The following is a 16639-nucleotide window of genomic DNA, read 5'->3' on the forward strand; positions in this document are numbered from 1 at the left end:
CACGAGTACATAAGCACATGGTTGATCTGGTGGCAAAGTAAAACAGTTCCTTTGAGGCCAGACTTGATAAGAAACAAATCCAAAGCAAAAGAAAAAATTAAAAAAAAAACAAATCAATGTAATTGAAAACAGGAAGTCAACAAAACCAAAAGCTATTTCTTTGAAAAGATCAATAAGCTTCCAGTCAGGCTAACAAAACAAAACAAAACAAACAAAAAGCAAGAGAAGGTATAAAATACCAAAAATGAAAGAAGGGACGTTACTGTGGGTTCCATGTTCTTAGATAGGAAGACTCAATATTGTCAAGATTTTTGTTCTCCCAACTTGATCTATAGATACAATGCAAATCCTATTCAAAATCCTAGCAAGTTATTTTGTGGGTACCAACTGACCTTTTCCCATGAATTATGAACTTTCTTAATGGCATCTAGAAGGCTAAATTCTTTCTAGGTTTTCATAGCTAGAGAGGAGATAGGGATTAGACATCAAGGCCTGGCTTCAAAGCTTCTAAAGACAGGCTGACTCTCTTGTTAGTGTTTAATAGGGTTAGTGACTTTAGCTGAAGCCTGTGCTCATTTACCATTCTGAAAATCCTAGGGCCCTTAAGAATATTATACTAAATCTCCCCTGCCTGTGCTCTATAAATGAAGAACAAAGCCTGGATCATGGCACATCTGTTTGTAGCATCATTTCCTGAATACTTTAAGCCCACTGTTGAGACCTACTGCTCAGATAAAAAAGACGACTCTGAAAACATTACCACTTATTAACAGTGCACCCAGTGACTAAAGAGCTCTGATGGAGATGTGCAAGATTAATGTTTCCATGCCTGATAACGTAACATCCATTCTGCAGCCCATGAACCAAAACATAATTTCAACTTTCAAGTCTTTTGCTTCTCCATGTAAACTTTATAATTCATGGGAGAAGGTAAAAATATCAACATTAACAGGAGTTTGGAAAAAGTTAATTCCAATCCTCACAAATGACTTTGAGGGATTTAAGACTTCAGTGGAGGAAGTAACTGCAGATATGGTGGAAATTGCAAATGAACTGAAGCCTAAGATAGCATGATCTTCCAATAGGAGGCTGTTTAAACTGCATTGAAAATCTGTTGTGTAGTGTAGCCACATCATCAGTGGTCTTAACTCAGTCTTCTGGAGAACTTGCTACAGCTTCTACACCAGCACTTCCTGCTTCATCTTGCACTTTTATGTTAAGGAGATGATTTTTTCCCTAAAACCTCATGAACCAACCTCTGCTAGCTTCAAACTTTTCTTTGCAGCTTCATCAGCCTTCATAGAATTGAAGAGTTAGAGCCTTGGTTTGGATTAGCTTTGGCTTAAAGGAATATTGTGACTGATTTGATCTACCAAGACCACTAAAACTTTCTCCTTATCAGTAATAAGGCTATTGTGTTTTCTTATCATTTGTGTATTCTCTGGAGTAGCACTTTAAATTTCCTTTAAGAACTTTTCCTTTGCATTCACAATTTCCTAGTTTGGCGCAAGAGGCCTAGCCTTCAGCTTTTCTTGGCTTTGGACATGCTAAATCTAACCATTTCTAGCTTTTCATTTAAAGTGAGAGATGTGAGGCTTTTCCTTGCACTTGGATACTTAGAGGCCATTTTAAGGTTATTAATTGGCCTAATTTCAGTATTGTTGTGTTTCAGGAAATGGAGAAAGATCCAAGGAGAGGGAGAGATGGGTGGGGGAAGGGGAGAATCAGCCAGTCAGTATAGTAGTCAGAACACACCCATTTATCAGTTAAGTTTGCTGACTTATATAGGTGTGGTTCTTGGCATCCTAAAACAATTACAATAGTAACATCAGAGATTGTTGGCCGAGCATGGTGGCTCACTCTTGTAATCCCAGCACTTTGGGAGGCTGAGGCTAGAGGATTCCTTGAGGCCAGGAGTTTGAGACCAGCATGGGCAACATAGCAAGACCGTGTTTCTACAAAAAGAATAAAAATAAACTAGCCAGGTGTGGTGGCAGGTGCTTGTAGTCCTAGCACCTCGAGAAGCTGAGGCAGCTGGCCTTCCAACTGGGAAAGGCCACTTGACCTCTTTTTCTTTTTCAAAACCCAGGGCACAGCACCCTGTGACTCTACGTGAGCCCAGGAGTTGGAGGCTGCAGTGAGCTATGATCACACCACTGCACACCAGTCTGGGCAACAGAGTGAGACCCTGTCTCAAAAAAAAAAAAAAAAAAAATAGATTATTGATTGCAGATCACCATGACAGATAATAGTTAACAGAAAAGTTTGAAAAGTTGTGCAAATTACCAAAATGTGACACAGATACACAAAGTGAGCTCATGCTGTTGGAAAAATGGTACCAATAGACTCACCAAATGCAAGGTTGCCACAGATCTTCAATTTGTAAAAAATGCAGTATCTGTGAAGCATAATAAAGGTGAAGTACAATAAAATTAGGTATGCCTGTATGCAGACACAGAGCTCACACCCTTCTGATGAACAGACAGAAGTGGAAGATCCTTTTCCATATTAGCAAAGGATTTTAAGGGTTTGGAATTATCTTGAAGTGTAAAGCTCTTGGGAGGGCATTATTGGCCAAAGTAGTGCTTTATCTCATTCTTTTGTTTGCCTGTTCAAACTTCCCACCCATTGTAGATCCACCTGCTGTGTTATTGCAGGTTAAGCCCCTCAGACCTTTTTCTCTCACCTCTTCTGTTCACCTGCCATCCCCTTTCCTTTCCATGGCATTCTCTGTGCCCTTCTGATTTCTACATGTCCCTTCATTTTCTTCTCAGGCCTTCTCTTTCTCTCTTTTGCCATCTCTCTAAGTTACTGAAATTCTTGAAATCCTAAGTTGGCCTGGCACTGAGAGGTAAGCACCTGAGATTGTCAGTCTTCCCTAGATAGATGGAACTGTGTGCAAATCTGGAAGTGCTGGAAGGGTGTGAGGTAGGGGTTTAAGGATGGTGCAAGTAGGATGATGCTGAAGAAGGCTTTGAGGATTAAACTTGGTATTGAATTCAGCAGTGTTTAATTCATTTCTTATTTTCCACTGTACTTCATTTCAACCCATCCCCTGTATTTTACGAGCCCAAAGCCTTTAGATATGTGTAGAGGAAGGTGTGATACAGGTTTCAAATTCTTGAAATTTGCCCAAGAAATACTTTGTGTCAAGAGGTCTGCAGTTATTTATACAAATCCCTGAAAGTATTTCATGGCAAATCTGTAGCACCCAGTTGAGATGAGACTAAACTGGAAAAATCTCTGTGGCTGTGGTTATTATCAGTTCTGTAAGATGAAGGTGGGACCAGTGACAAGAATGTGCACTATTTACTGAGCACTCACCTGCACAGGGCCTCGTGCTTTTCAGACATTGCCTCTTTCAGCCTTAACCACAATGCCAGTTGTGCTGTCCCTGACATTCAGATGAGGAGATGAAGATCTAGACATAACCAGCAAGGGCAGGGCTGGCATGGGACCCTTGTGTGCCAGATTCCGAGGGCTCACGTGCAGTTTTCTCTTCAGAACAGTTAGCCTTAGCAATGAGAGACAGGATTTAGGATGTCCAGTTTCAGCCTTAGTGGCTGGGCTGGAATCTTCCGTTGACCTCTTCAGGTCCACTCTAAGTTCCTCCCAGGCTGAGGATGCTCACTCACATGAGCTTTCTGCTGGGCTTGGCCAGTAGGGTTGCCATCGGGAGACAATAGGGCATCTGCTTTTCCATCCCCCAGGGCACAGTGCCCTGTGACTCCAGGGTCTGCCCCTCATGGTTTCCCTAAACCCCACTCCTCTCTTTGTAAACAGCCCCTTCATAAATCACCCACCTTGAGGGTGTCATCTGCTTCCTGCGAGGAGCAGGACTGACTCACTAGCATCACTCCTAAATAATGTTATCATGGTTTGTTTTTTTTGTTTGAGGCAGAGTCTCACTCTGTTGCCTAGGCTGGAGTGCAGTGGCATGGTCTTGGCTCACTGCAGCTTCTGCCTCCTGGGCTCAAGCAATCTTTCCACCTTAGCCATCCCAGTAGCTGGGACTACAGGCATGCACCACCATGCCTGGCTAATTTTTAAAATATTCTTTGTAGAGATGAGGTCTCGCTATGTTGCCAGGCTGGTCTTGAACTCCAAGTGGTCCTTCTGCCTCAGCCTCCTAAAGTGTTGGGATTAAAGATATGAGCCACTGCACCAATGATGTAAACTTTTAGTAGGTCACTTCAGTTCTCTGGGCCCAACTTGATTTACCTGTCAAGCAGGGACCATGGTGCCTGTTCTCCCAGATTATGAATATCACAGAAAACAGATGGAGAGGCACTTTGGAAAACATAATCCTCAGAATGGGAGCTAGCAGTGTAATTCCACAAGGCACCGAATGGGCATTCAGTGCATAGCCTGACTGGAAGTGGAGCATCCTTTGTGAGAAGAGGGAACTTCTGAGACAGTGATTTTGTTTCCATTCCGAAAAGCTTGATGCAAGCAAAATAAAAGAAAGGGCACTGCTGATGACAATAAGAGGAGAAGAGATCTTTGTTTTGCTTTGCTTTTTGTTTCTTGATGGTAGGGACAGTGCATTTTTTTTGTAGGAACCTGTGACAAAGCTCCACATAATAAACATGAGAAAGTCAAGGCTGACGGTCTTGGCAAGTGACACATGCTACAGCTGTCCTGGCAGGTCCCCTTTTCGAGATTGTGTCCTCCCGGATAGGACTCTCAAGCAGCTGCAACAGGCATCTTCCAGCTGGGAAAGGCCACTTGACCTCTTTTTATCTTTCAAAAGCCAGGCACCTGTGAGTCCAGGCTTGTGACTCCTGGGTGCAGGCTCAGGAATTGAAGGTGGGTCTGCCAAGCCACATGCCCTCATTTGAAACACCTCAGCTCTGTGGCCAGGTGTTTCAGCCCCTCCCTACTCCCCATCAGCAGCAGCTTCTGGAATTTCCCTGTCTGTAGAATGAGAATAGTTACACCAAAATTTCTTCCCAAGGAGCTAATTGGAATATTGCAATACAAATCTTTGCAAAGAATCAATACGGAGAGATGCTAAAGGAGAATTTAGCTCATATAATTACTAATCAGTATCTCCTTTCCAGGTACTCTTTAAGGAAGCTGAAACCTCTAGCCTTTCTTCCTATTTGCAAATCCACCTTCACCAGCCCCCAATGCTGGACTTCAGTTTTTCATGTTGCTTTTGCAGAACTTTAAAACATTTTAATCTTTCCCTGATGAGTTTTTGTAGTGAGGGTGAAGCAGGAGTGGCCACAAACAAGCCTCTCGAACACGGAATAGGGAAGGAAGTAGTAATTTTATTTGGCCTGGAGCTGCAGTAGGCATAGATGCCTCAACAACCGGGCTCCCTGACAAAACCCTAGCCCTTTTAAAGCCTTACAGTCTAAGAGGTGCACATGTGAGAGGGTTGAGAGTGGGGGGGACTTGACTAGGTAGGGGTCTGAGCAGTTGAGCAAGAGCAATGCCTTCTGGGGAAAATTCCTCCATACCATTTCCGTGATCTATAGATAGGATTGTGGTTAGCAGTAGGGTTTTTTTTTTTTGAAACGGAGTTTCGCTCTTGTTACCCAGGCTGGAGTGCAATGGCGCGATCTCGGCTCACCGCAACCTCCGCCTTCTGGGTTCAGGCAATTCTCCTGCCTCAGCCTCCGGAGTAGCTGGGCCTACAGGCACCCGCCACCATGCCCAGCTAATTTTTTTTTTTTTATTTTTAGTAGAGACGGGGTTTCACCATGTTAACCAGGATGGTCTTGATCTCTTGACCTCGTGATCCACCCGCCTCGGCCTCCCAAAGTGCTGGGATTACAGGCGTGAGCCACCACGCCAGGCCTAGCAGTAGGGGTTTTAATCCTTAACCTGTCCAGTGGAGCCAACCCGTCTTGCCACTGACCTCCTTTGGCTGACTTTTAACTTCTCTGTTTGAAATGCACCGTAGAAGGCTAAAGGGGAAGTGGCCTTAGAAGCTTAAGAGGAAGGGGTTTCCTTCCTCATGGGGCCAGTGCAGTTTGCTTGGCACTTTGTTTTCCTCTCACATAACTTTTCCCTTCCAGTAAAGCATTTAGGCTGAGAGAAAAAGTTATTGAGCATGTGCATCCAAATTTGAGATGATCGTTATTTCATTACCTAACTAGTGACTTTAACTTCTTTGATATTGTGTTTGTCTTAATGAATATAATGGCTTTCTCACTTTAATGAAAAGTTATGCAATAAAGTTGAAAAGTAAGTACTATATCTGTAAAAATTAATTCCTTTTTAAATATAAAGAATTAATAGGACCAGGCTTTTTATTTTTTATTTGTACGAATTTATGGGATACATGAGAAATTTTGTTAAATGTGTATAATGTGTGGTGATTAAGTCAGGGTATTTGGGGTGTCCATCACCTGAGTACGATACATGTTTGTTGAATATAGTTACCCTACTCAGCTGTTGAACATTGAATTTTTTCCCTTCTAATTTACTGTATGTTTGTACACTTTAACCCAGTTCTCCTTCTCCTCCTCCTCCTCCCACCACTCATGATTCCCAGTCTCTGGTATCTATCTTTCCCTCTCTATCTCTATGTGATCAAATATTTTAGCTTCCACATGTAAGTGGAAATGTGTGACATTTGTCTGTGTTGCTTGGCTGTTTTCACTTAAAATAATGGCCTCTGATTTCATCCACGTTACTGCAAATGACATGACTTCATTCTTTTTCTGGCTGAATAGTATTTCATTGTGTATATACCACATTTCCTTTATCCATTTGTCCACTGATGGGCACTTAGGTTGATTCCTTATCTTTGCTATTGTGAATAGTGCTGCAATAAACATAGGGGTGCAAGAATCCCCTTTTTTAAAAAATGTTTTAAGGATCCCTTTGATATATTAATTTCTTTTCCTTTGGGTAGATACCCAGTAGAAGGATTCCTGGATCCAGTGGTAATTCTATTTTTAGTTTTTTGAGAAATCTTTGTACTTTTCCATAGTGGCTGTTTAAATTCTCACCGACAGATAAGAATTCTTTTTTCTACATCCGTGCCAACATCTGTTATTTCTTGTCTTTTTAATAATAGCTACTCTGACTGGGGTAAGATGATATCTAATTGTGATTTTGATTTTCATTCTGATGATTAGTGATATTGGGCATTTTTTCATAATGTATGTTGGGTATCTGTATGTCTTCTTTTGAGCAATGTCTATTTACGTCCTTTGCCCACTTTTTAATGGGATTTAAAAATTTTTTAAGTGTTGGGCTGTTTGAGTTCCTTGTATATTCAGGGTAATTAGTCCCCTGTTGGATTAATAGTTTGCAGATATTTTCTACGATTCAATAGGTTGTCTCTTCACTCTGTTGATTATTTCCTTTGCTGTGTGAAAGATTTTTAGTTTAATATAATCCCATTTGTCTATTTTTGTTTTGTTGCCTGTGCTTTTGACGTCTCAGTCATAAATTCTTTCCAATGTCCAGGAGAGTTTTTCCTAGGCTTTCTTATGCTATTTGTATAGTTTCACATCTCATGTGTAAATCTCTAATCTATTTTTAGTTTATTTTTGTATATGGTGAGAGATAGGGTTCCAGTTTCATTCCTCTGCATGTAGTTAACCAATTTTCTCAGTACCATTTATTGAAGAGGGTGAACTTTCCCCAGTGTAAGTTCTATTAGGCTTTGCACCTGGAGGTGCAGTGAGCTTACTGTTCAAATAAATATCACTTGGCCATAAATATGTGCCTTTATTTCTGGTTTCTTTATTCTGTTCCATTAGTTTATGTGTCTGTTTTTATAACAGTACCATGCTGTTTTGGCTACTATATCCTTGTAATGTGTTTTGAAGTGAGTCATTGTGATGCCTGCAGCTTTGCCTTTTTGCTCAGGATTACTTTGAGCTTTTTGGTTCCATATGAATTTTAGGATTGCTTTTTTAATTCTGTGAAAAGTGATGTTGGTATTTTGATGGAGATTGCATTGAATCTGTAGATTGCTTTGGGCAAGGTGGTTATTTTAATGACGTTAATTTCTCTTATCCATGAGCATGGGACCTTTTTCCATTTGTTTGTGTCCTCTTCAGTTTCTTTCATCAGTGTTTTATAGTTTTCCTTGTAGAGATTTTCCACTTCCTTGGTTAAATTTATTCCTAGATATTTTATTTTATTTTTGTAGCTATTGTAAATAGGATTGTCTTCTTGATTTCTTTCTCAGATAGATCATGATTGGCATAGAAGTGCTATTGATTTTGTATGTTGATTTTGTATCCTGCAACTTTACTGAATTTATTTATCAGATATAAGAGATTTTGGTTGAGTATTCAGGTTTTTCTAGATATAAAGTCATAGCATCAGCAAGGAGGGCCAATTTTATTTCCTCTTTTCCAATCTGGATGCTTTTTATTTCTTTCTCTTGCCTGAATGCTCTGGCTAGGATTTCCAGTACTACGTTGAATAGTAGTGGTAAAACTGGGGCATCCTTGTCTTATTTCAGTTCTTAGAGGAAAAGCTTTCAGCTTTTCTCCATTCAGTATGATGTTAGCTATGGGCCTGTCATATATGGCCTTTCTTATTTTGAGTTTCTTCTATGCCTAGTTTGTTGAGAGTTTTTATCCTGGAGGGATGTTGAATTTTTTCAAATGCTTTTTCTGCATCTGTTGAGATGATCATATGGTTTTTGTCCTTCATTTTGTTCATGTGATCTGTAACCTTTATTGATTTGCATATGTTGAACTATCCTTACATCCCTGGCATAAATCCCATTTGATAATGGCATATCATGTTTTTTATGTGCTGTTGGATTTGGTTTGCTTGTATTTTGTGGAGGATTTTTCATATATATTCATTCACCAGGGATATTGGTCTGTAGTTTTCTTTTCTTGTTATGTCTTTGTCTGATTTTGGTATGGCCTCATAGAATAAGATAAGGAGAATTCCCTTCTTTTCAGGTTTTTGGAATAGTTTCAGGAGAGTTAGTGTTATTTCTTTGTATGTTTGGTAGAATTCAGTTTGAATCCATTTAGTCCTGGGCTTTTTTGATTGGGTGACTTTTTATTACTGATTCAATCTTACTTCTTGTTATTGGTCTTTTCATGTTTTCTACTTCTTCCTGATTTAATCTTGGTAGGTTGTATGTTTCTGGGAATTTATCCATATCCTCTATGTTTTCTAATTTGTTAGCAAATAGTTTTTCATTATAACCTCTGATGATTTTTTGTAATTCTGTGGTATCATTTGTAATATCTTCTTTTCATTTCTGATTATATTTGGGTCTTCTTTCCTTGATTAATTTAGCTAACAGTTTATCGATTTTTTTTTATCTTTTGGGAGAATCAATTTTTCACTTTATTGATCCTTTGTATTTTTTTAAGAACCTACTTTATTTAGTCCTGTGCTGATCTTTATTATTTCCTTTTGTCCTCTATTTTGGGGTTTGGTTTGTTCTTGTTTTTCTATTTCCTTGAGGTATATTGTTAGATTATTAATTTGTACTCTTGCTACTTTTTTGATGTTGGCATTTATTTCTGTAAACTTCCCCCTTTGCACTGCTTTGTTGTATCCTATCCATTAGTTTGGGTATGTTGTTTCTCCATTTTTATTTCTTTCAAGCTTTTTTTTCATATTAATTTCTTTTTTATCCAGCAGTTATTCAGAAGCATGCTGTTTAATTTCCATGTTTTTGTATAGTTTTCAAAGTTCCTCATGGTATTGATTTCTAGTTTTATTCCATTGTGATCTTAGAAAATACTTGATATGATTTTGGCTTGTTAAATTTTGTTGAAGCTTGTTTTGTCACCTAACATGTGGTCTGTCCTGAAGAATGTTCCATGTGCTGATGAGAGAATGTATATTCTACAGTCAGATAGAATGTTCTGTAAAGATCTGTTGGGACCAACCAGTTGTTTTAAAGTTTAATTTAAATCTAATGCTTCTTTCTTGATTTTTTGTCCAGGTGATCTATCTAATGCTGAGTGGGAGAGATGAAGTCTGTGACTGTTATTGTATTGCATCTATCTCTCCTTAGATCTATTATTTTCTTTATTAATATGAGTGCTCCAATGTTCTGGACATGCATGTTTAGAATAAGTATATCATCTTGCTGGATTGTTTCCTTTATCCCTTTATCATTATATGATAACCTTTTTTGTCTTTTTTTTTTTTAGTTGTTTTTGATTTAAAGTCTATTTTATGTCATATAAGTACAGCTATTCTTGCTCAATTTTGGTTTTCATTTGTCTGGAATATCTTTTCCCAACACTTTACTTTCAGATGCTTCTTTACTGGTAAGGTGAATTTCTTGTAAGAGGCATAGAGTTAGATCATGTTTCTTAATCCATTCAGCCATTCTATATCTTTTAAGTGGAAAATTAAATCTGTTTGTGTTCAAGGTTATTATTGATATGTCAGGCTTTGTTCCTATCATATTGTTAATTCTTTTCTGATTGTTTAATATATTCTTTATTCCTTTCTTTTTCTCTTATTGATCATTGTTGTGGTTGGTGGGTTTCTATAGTGGTACTGTAACTGGGGTGGGATGCAGGGACTCAGCTCCCTCCTTGTGCTTGCCAAAGATGTAACCGGGGGATGGGAGCATTCCAAAGAGGGCTCCAGTTCTCCAATTTGATGTTTTTCCAATGTGCCCAGGTTCTTGACCTCTCTTGCCCCAAGAATGGGGGAAGGGGCCCTGGAGGTGCAGTGAGCTTACCGTTCAAATAAATATCATGGACTCAAAGAGTTTAGCAGAGAGCAATTTATTAGGCAGAGAGAGAGAGAAAGAGAGAGGAGAGAGAGCTCCCATGCTGTCATGGGAGGGGATCCCAGGGAGGAATCTGTATAGGTAAAGAGCATTGGGGTTTTAACCTGGGAGTTATTCCCGCCCCATTCATGTTCTCATCTAATGAGAGGAGTGCTTTCAAACTTCCACTGGAGTGATTGATCTTTGACTTTGATACTGGATTGGCTACAGAGCCCCCTCCTCCCAGAGCTTTTCACAGGCTTTTTAAACAAAGGAACACACCTGGATTTTCCGCCTAGCCCAAACACTGGAAAGCCAGGCAAAGAACTTTGCGTTCCTGGATGGGGACGTGGATGGAGGCATGGCACTGGAAAATACCTGCCTTTGAAACCACACCCCTTGTGGACTTGTTTTTTTTTAAACACAGTCCCTCGGTCCCCCCTCTGAACAGGAAAGTCCAACTGCTGTTTGGACCCAGGCATCGATCATTCTTTAACTACTTCCTGCTGAACTGGGGCATAGAAGGGGCCCTGCAGTTGAGGTTTCCTCCAGAGGGGAGTCTTCCAGGGGTACAGGTTGATCCAGAGGTCCACAGTAGAACTTATGAGCCAAGGACATCTGGGATTCCATTTGCAGGACCATTTGTGGCCTTATGGCCTTAATTCTAGGAGAAACGAATTTGACAAGGAGGTTAAAGATGAGAGGCCCGAAGGCCAGCAATAATAGAATAGTTATAAACGGACCTAGGAGAGGGTAGAATCAGGACAGTCAGTTGTTAAACAAGCTCCACGAAACTGTTTCTTGAAGGTCTTTAGCCCTGTATTTGATTTGGTCCCTGAGTTCTTTGACTTTGTTTAAGACAATACCTGATTGGTTTATAAAGTAGCAGCATTCTTCTCCTAAAAAGAGACAGGTTTTTTCTTTCTCTGCTGTTAGCAGATCCAGAGCCCTTCTATTTTGAAGAGCTACAGCAGCTAAAGAGTTAAGCTGCTTCTGCAGAGAGAATTAGCAACCTTTTCTATGTTATTATTTAATTCCTGAGATAGCTTATAGTAAAACTGAGTAGAGGTAGTAACTCTTCCAATGCCAGTACCAAGTTCTCCTATTATTCTGTGCTCCCCCCAACCATGAAAGGAATAATTGGGGTTTGAGTATGGCGTGGCCTTGGCAAGAGAAAACTCTGCACCTGAGAGTCAGTGTAAATTGTCATGAGGGGAGCACTAGGAGGAGGGGAGGAGAGCTATTTGGCCAATCCATAGGGGCAATCGCATAGAGCCCAGCTGCAAATAAAAAAGTTAAGGGTGATAGTTCCGTTAGTGCCAGGATATAAGTTAGGCTTATGAGGAGTTACTTTCCTGGGGATCTCATTTGAAGAGCAAACGTGGATCCTTTAATGGCTTGCAGGTATATAAAGGGCTGTCTCCTGGAACTTCAGCCTGTGGAGTGGAGGGCCTATGATATTTTTAGGAGATGTTCAAGGCTTCAGCTGAGTGTGATGAATCCATGAGTCAATTCCCACCACCTTAACTGCTGTTGGAGTAGACAGAATAACTGAAAGCTGTCCTTCCAAAGATGGGCCTAGAGAGGGAGAGTCTGAGGGAAGAGACTTAACAAGCACCAAGTCTCCAGGGCAGGACAACTCTTTCCCCTTTTCCCTAGGGTGTCTTTAAAGATCGTGGGTCAAATTGGTCTCAGTTATCCTGGATACACTTTAAGGGTGATTTTGCCTTGGGAAGTGTAGCACCTATCATAAATCGAGCACAGGGATACCCACATCCCCAGTTATTCCTTGCAACTCCTAGCCCTGGGGTGTCCCCCAGTTACAGCACCTTGTAAGTTCCTTGTGCCCTAGATGCGTGATCATCTTTTGGGCCTCCCGTATGCCGAGTTTAATCATACTTACTGGCGTTATGGGTATACCCTCACTGTCTAAATGTCCTTATAGCCACCCTAAGGACATGGAGACTGCTGGGATTAGTGGCCCTGTACTGGCATGTCCTTGAAGAACTAGGCCAGTGAGGCTTGGGTGATGGGTGCCAATATTCCCTAGCAAGAGTTCAATTAACATAGGCCTGATCATAAAGCTCTCCTAGGAGGATAAACTCCTTGAGAGGGACCTCTAAGCACAACAATCTTAAAGAAGGTAATGGTAGAGCAATGCCCTTGGGACCCGGGCCTCCTCCCCCATCCCATTTTCCATCATAGGAATATGCCCTAGGGTTGTGGGGCCTGTAATTAACTATTTGAGCCTTGGACCTGGTTTAACTGTGGTATTCTAGACGGAGAAGTTCTGCCATGCAGAGAGCCGATCCTACCTCATTAGATTCTGGCACCATTCAGTTGGATTGGGAAATTTGTGGATGACAAAATCACAATGTATTATAGCCTCCAGTACCCACTGATAGACTCTGGCTCCATTAGGACATAACCTAGCACTTCAGACTAAGGGAACTGGCCCTGTGCATTTATACTGCACAAGGTCCTCATAGGCATAAGCCTGAGGGCAATGTGGGCATGGGTTTCTGGGCTGTCACTGCCTGGCCCAGGGGCTGGGGCCACCAGCGCCATAATGCCGCTGTCCACCATGGCAGCTGTCGGGATCATGTGCACACATCAGGCCCCTCCCTGTGCCGCCACATCCAGGAACCCATGGCTGGCTTGGGTTAGCGCACCCACTCGCTCTGTGCAGCTCCATGGCAAGGGCAGCCACAGGGGCTTCTGGGGACAGCTGCAGCATGCGGAGCCCTTATGCCTGGCCTGGGCATGCCCCGCCCCCTCCCCGCCAATCTGCACCTGCCATGGCCCTTGACTTGGCCCCGAGAAACAGAGAGCAGCAAGAAAAGGAAACTGGTTCAGAGAAAGCCTGGCACCATATCTTTAAGTCCGGCCACCGTGCTGTTGAAAGGCCAGGCGGGGCCTGCCTAGGCGACTGCACAGTCTCGGCCCAGCCACACCTGTGGCAGCACAGCTGCTTTCTTCTTAGAGAATTTAAAGGAAGCGAATGGGATAGATTTTTGCAAGCTAAATGGGGTCTGCTACACTCACTGCTCTGACGTTTGCTCCCGGCTGGCTGGCTGGCCGGCTGGCCAAAGATGTAACTGGGGTGGGGGTGGAGGCTCAGCTCCTTCCCCATACTTGCCAAAGATGTAACCAGAGGACAGGAGCAGGGCTGTGGGGCGTTCCAAAGATGCTTCCAGTTCTCCGAGCCTATGTTTTCCCTGATGTGCCCAGGTTCTTGAAGGGGCCCTGGAGGTGTGGTCAGCTTACCGTTCATGTAAGTACTGTGGACCCAAAGAGTTTAGCAGAAAGCAATTTATTAGGCAGAGAGAGAGAGAAAGAGAGAGGAGAGAGAGCTCCCATGCTGTCGTGGAAGGGGATCCAAGGGAGGAATCCGTATAGGTAAGGAACATTGGGGTTTTAACCTGGGAGTTATTCCCACCCCATTCTTGTTCTCATCTAATGAGAGGAGTGCTTTCAGATTTCCACTGGAGTGATTGATCTTTGACTTCGATACTGGATTGGCTACAGAGCCCCCTCCTCCCAGAGCTTTTCAAGGGCTTTTTAAACAAAGGAGCACACCTGGATTTTCCACCTAGCCACCAAGCCCATGTGCAGGAAAAGTCAGACAAAGAACTTTACTTTCCCAGATGGGGACATGGGTGGAGGCATGGTACTGGAAAATTCCTGCCTTTGAAGCCATGCCCCTTGTGGACTTGGTTTTCCTTAACACAGTCCCTCAGTACCATTTATCTTCCAGTTTTATGTGGTTGCTTTACCAGTGAGTTTTATACTTTCATGTGTTTCCATGATGGTAAATGTTCTTTTGCTTCCAGGCTTCAAATTCTTTTGAGCATTTCTTGTAGGAGTGGTCTAGTGGTAATGAATTTCCTCAGGATTTGCTTGTCTAGAAAAGACTATTTCTCCTTTATTATGAAGGATAATTTTGCTGGATATAGTATTCTTGACTGACAATTATTTTCTTTCAGCACTTTGAATATATCATACCATTCTCTGCCAGCCTGTAAGGTTTCTGCTGAGAAACTTGCTGTTAGTCTGATGAGGTTTTCTTTCTTTCCTTTTTCTTTCTCTCTCTCTCTCTTTTTTTTTTGAGATGTTGTCTCACTCTGTCACCCAGGCTGGAGTGCAGTGCAGTGGCATGATCTCAGCTTACTGCAGCCTCTGCCTTCCAGGCTCAAACAATCCTTCCCACCTTAGCCTCCTTTGTAGCTGGGACCACGGGCACAAACCACCATGCCTGGTTAATTGTTTGTATTTTTGGCATAAACTGTGTTTTGCCATGTTGCCCAGGCTGAACTCCTGAGCACATGTGATCTGCCCATCTCAGCCTCCAAAAGTGCTGGGATTACAGGCATCAGCCACCACACCTGGCCAGGGGTTTTCTTTATAGGTAACTCTATGCTTGTATCTTGTTCTTTTTAGGATTTACTCTTTATCTTTGACTTTAGACAGTTGGACTACAATGTGTCATGGAGAAAACCCTTGCAAAATATATCTTCCTGGAGATCTCTGAGTCTCCTGTATTTGAATGTCTAAATCTCTAGACTTAGGAAGTTTTCATCTATTACTTTATTAATTAAATTTTCTAATCTTTTGTTTGTCTCATTACTCTCAGAGATACTAATAACTCAAATATTTGATCACTTTGTTTTCCCAAGTGTCATGAAGGCTTTACTCATTCTGTTTTATTGTTTTTCCTTTTGTCTGACTAGATTATTTCAAAAATCCTGTCTTCAAGTTCTGAGATTCTTTATTCTTCCTTATCTAATCTATTTTTCAAGCTTTCAAATGTATTTTATGTTTCCTTCAATGAATTCTTCAGTTCTGGAATTTCTATTTGTTTCTTTAAAAAAAAAAAAAACTCTTTGGTAAATTTTTCTTTCATATCCTGAATTGTTTCTCTGATTTCTTTGTATTGTTTTTCAGAGTCTCTTGTATATCACTGAACTCCTTTAAAATCAATATTTCAAATTATCTGGGATTTCAAAAATTTATTTTTGATTATGCTCTATTGCTGATATTCTTTTAGAGGCATCACATTTCCTTAATTTTTCATGTTTCCTTTGTCCTTAAGCGGATCTCTGCAAATATGCAGTAACTGTTGCTTCTTCTTGTTTTTGGAATTTCTTTCATATAAGAGGCCTTTTTTCTAAAGGTGTATCTATGGTTTTGGTTGAGTAGGGTACTTTGGCTTTGATTCTGGGTGCATGTAGTCTCTGTATGATTTTTTGGGCTGTAAATAGTGTTAGTGGCATCCATGATTTCTCCACTGGGTTAGGGTGAAGTTGTACTAGGGGTTGAGATGCCAGGTGGGTCAGTCTTCAGGCTCTGATGGTGACAGAAATGGGCCAAGTGTGCCTGTTGTGCCCCAGGGCTGTATGTGCTGGCACCTCTGTTGGCAGGCTGATTTCTGGGCCTCCAGGTAGCATGTTCAGATGCTGGTAGTGGCAGCAATGGACTGGGTGTGTAGGTGGATTCTTGGGCCTTTGGGCAGCTGACATAGCATGAGCGATGGCAGTAGCAGTAGCAGGATGATTCTTGGGTTCCAAGTGGTATGCACTGATGTTGGTGGTTGCTGTGATGGGCTGGGTGGGACAGCCTCTAAGCCTCAGGTGGCACTTGCAAGGAAGTTCCAGGTGAGGTGGTGGTGGCTTGGAGTTTAGGCCCAACCATAGGCTCCAGAAAAAGTGCTCAGGTACCCAAGGTGGTGGATTGATTGAACAATCCCCAGGACCCCAGGATATGTGCCTCGTCTCACAGAGTGATACAAAGCTGGGGTGTGCAGGTTTGTTCTCAGGCCTCTTGGTGAAAGCACGCACCACTGTCGGTGGCCAGGGGTGAGGTGATCCTCAGGCCCCAGGCAGAGTGCTCAGGTAAGAGATGGTAGCAGCTGTGCTGAAATGTTGCCACTGGACAGAGTGTGGCTGTGCTCTGCGGCCA

Source organism: Aotus nancymaae, unplaced genomic scaffold, assembly GCF_030222135.1.
Source record: "Aotus nancymaae isolate 86718 unplaced genomic scaffold, 86718_ANA_hifiasm-v0.15.2.pri h1tg000155l, whole genome shotgun sequence".
NCBI lineage: Eukaryota > Metazoa > Chordata > Mammalia > Primates > Aotidae > Aotus > Aotus nancymaae.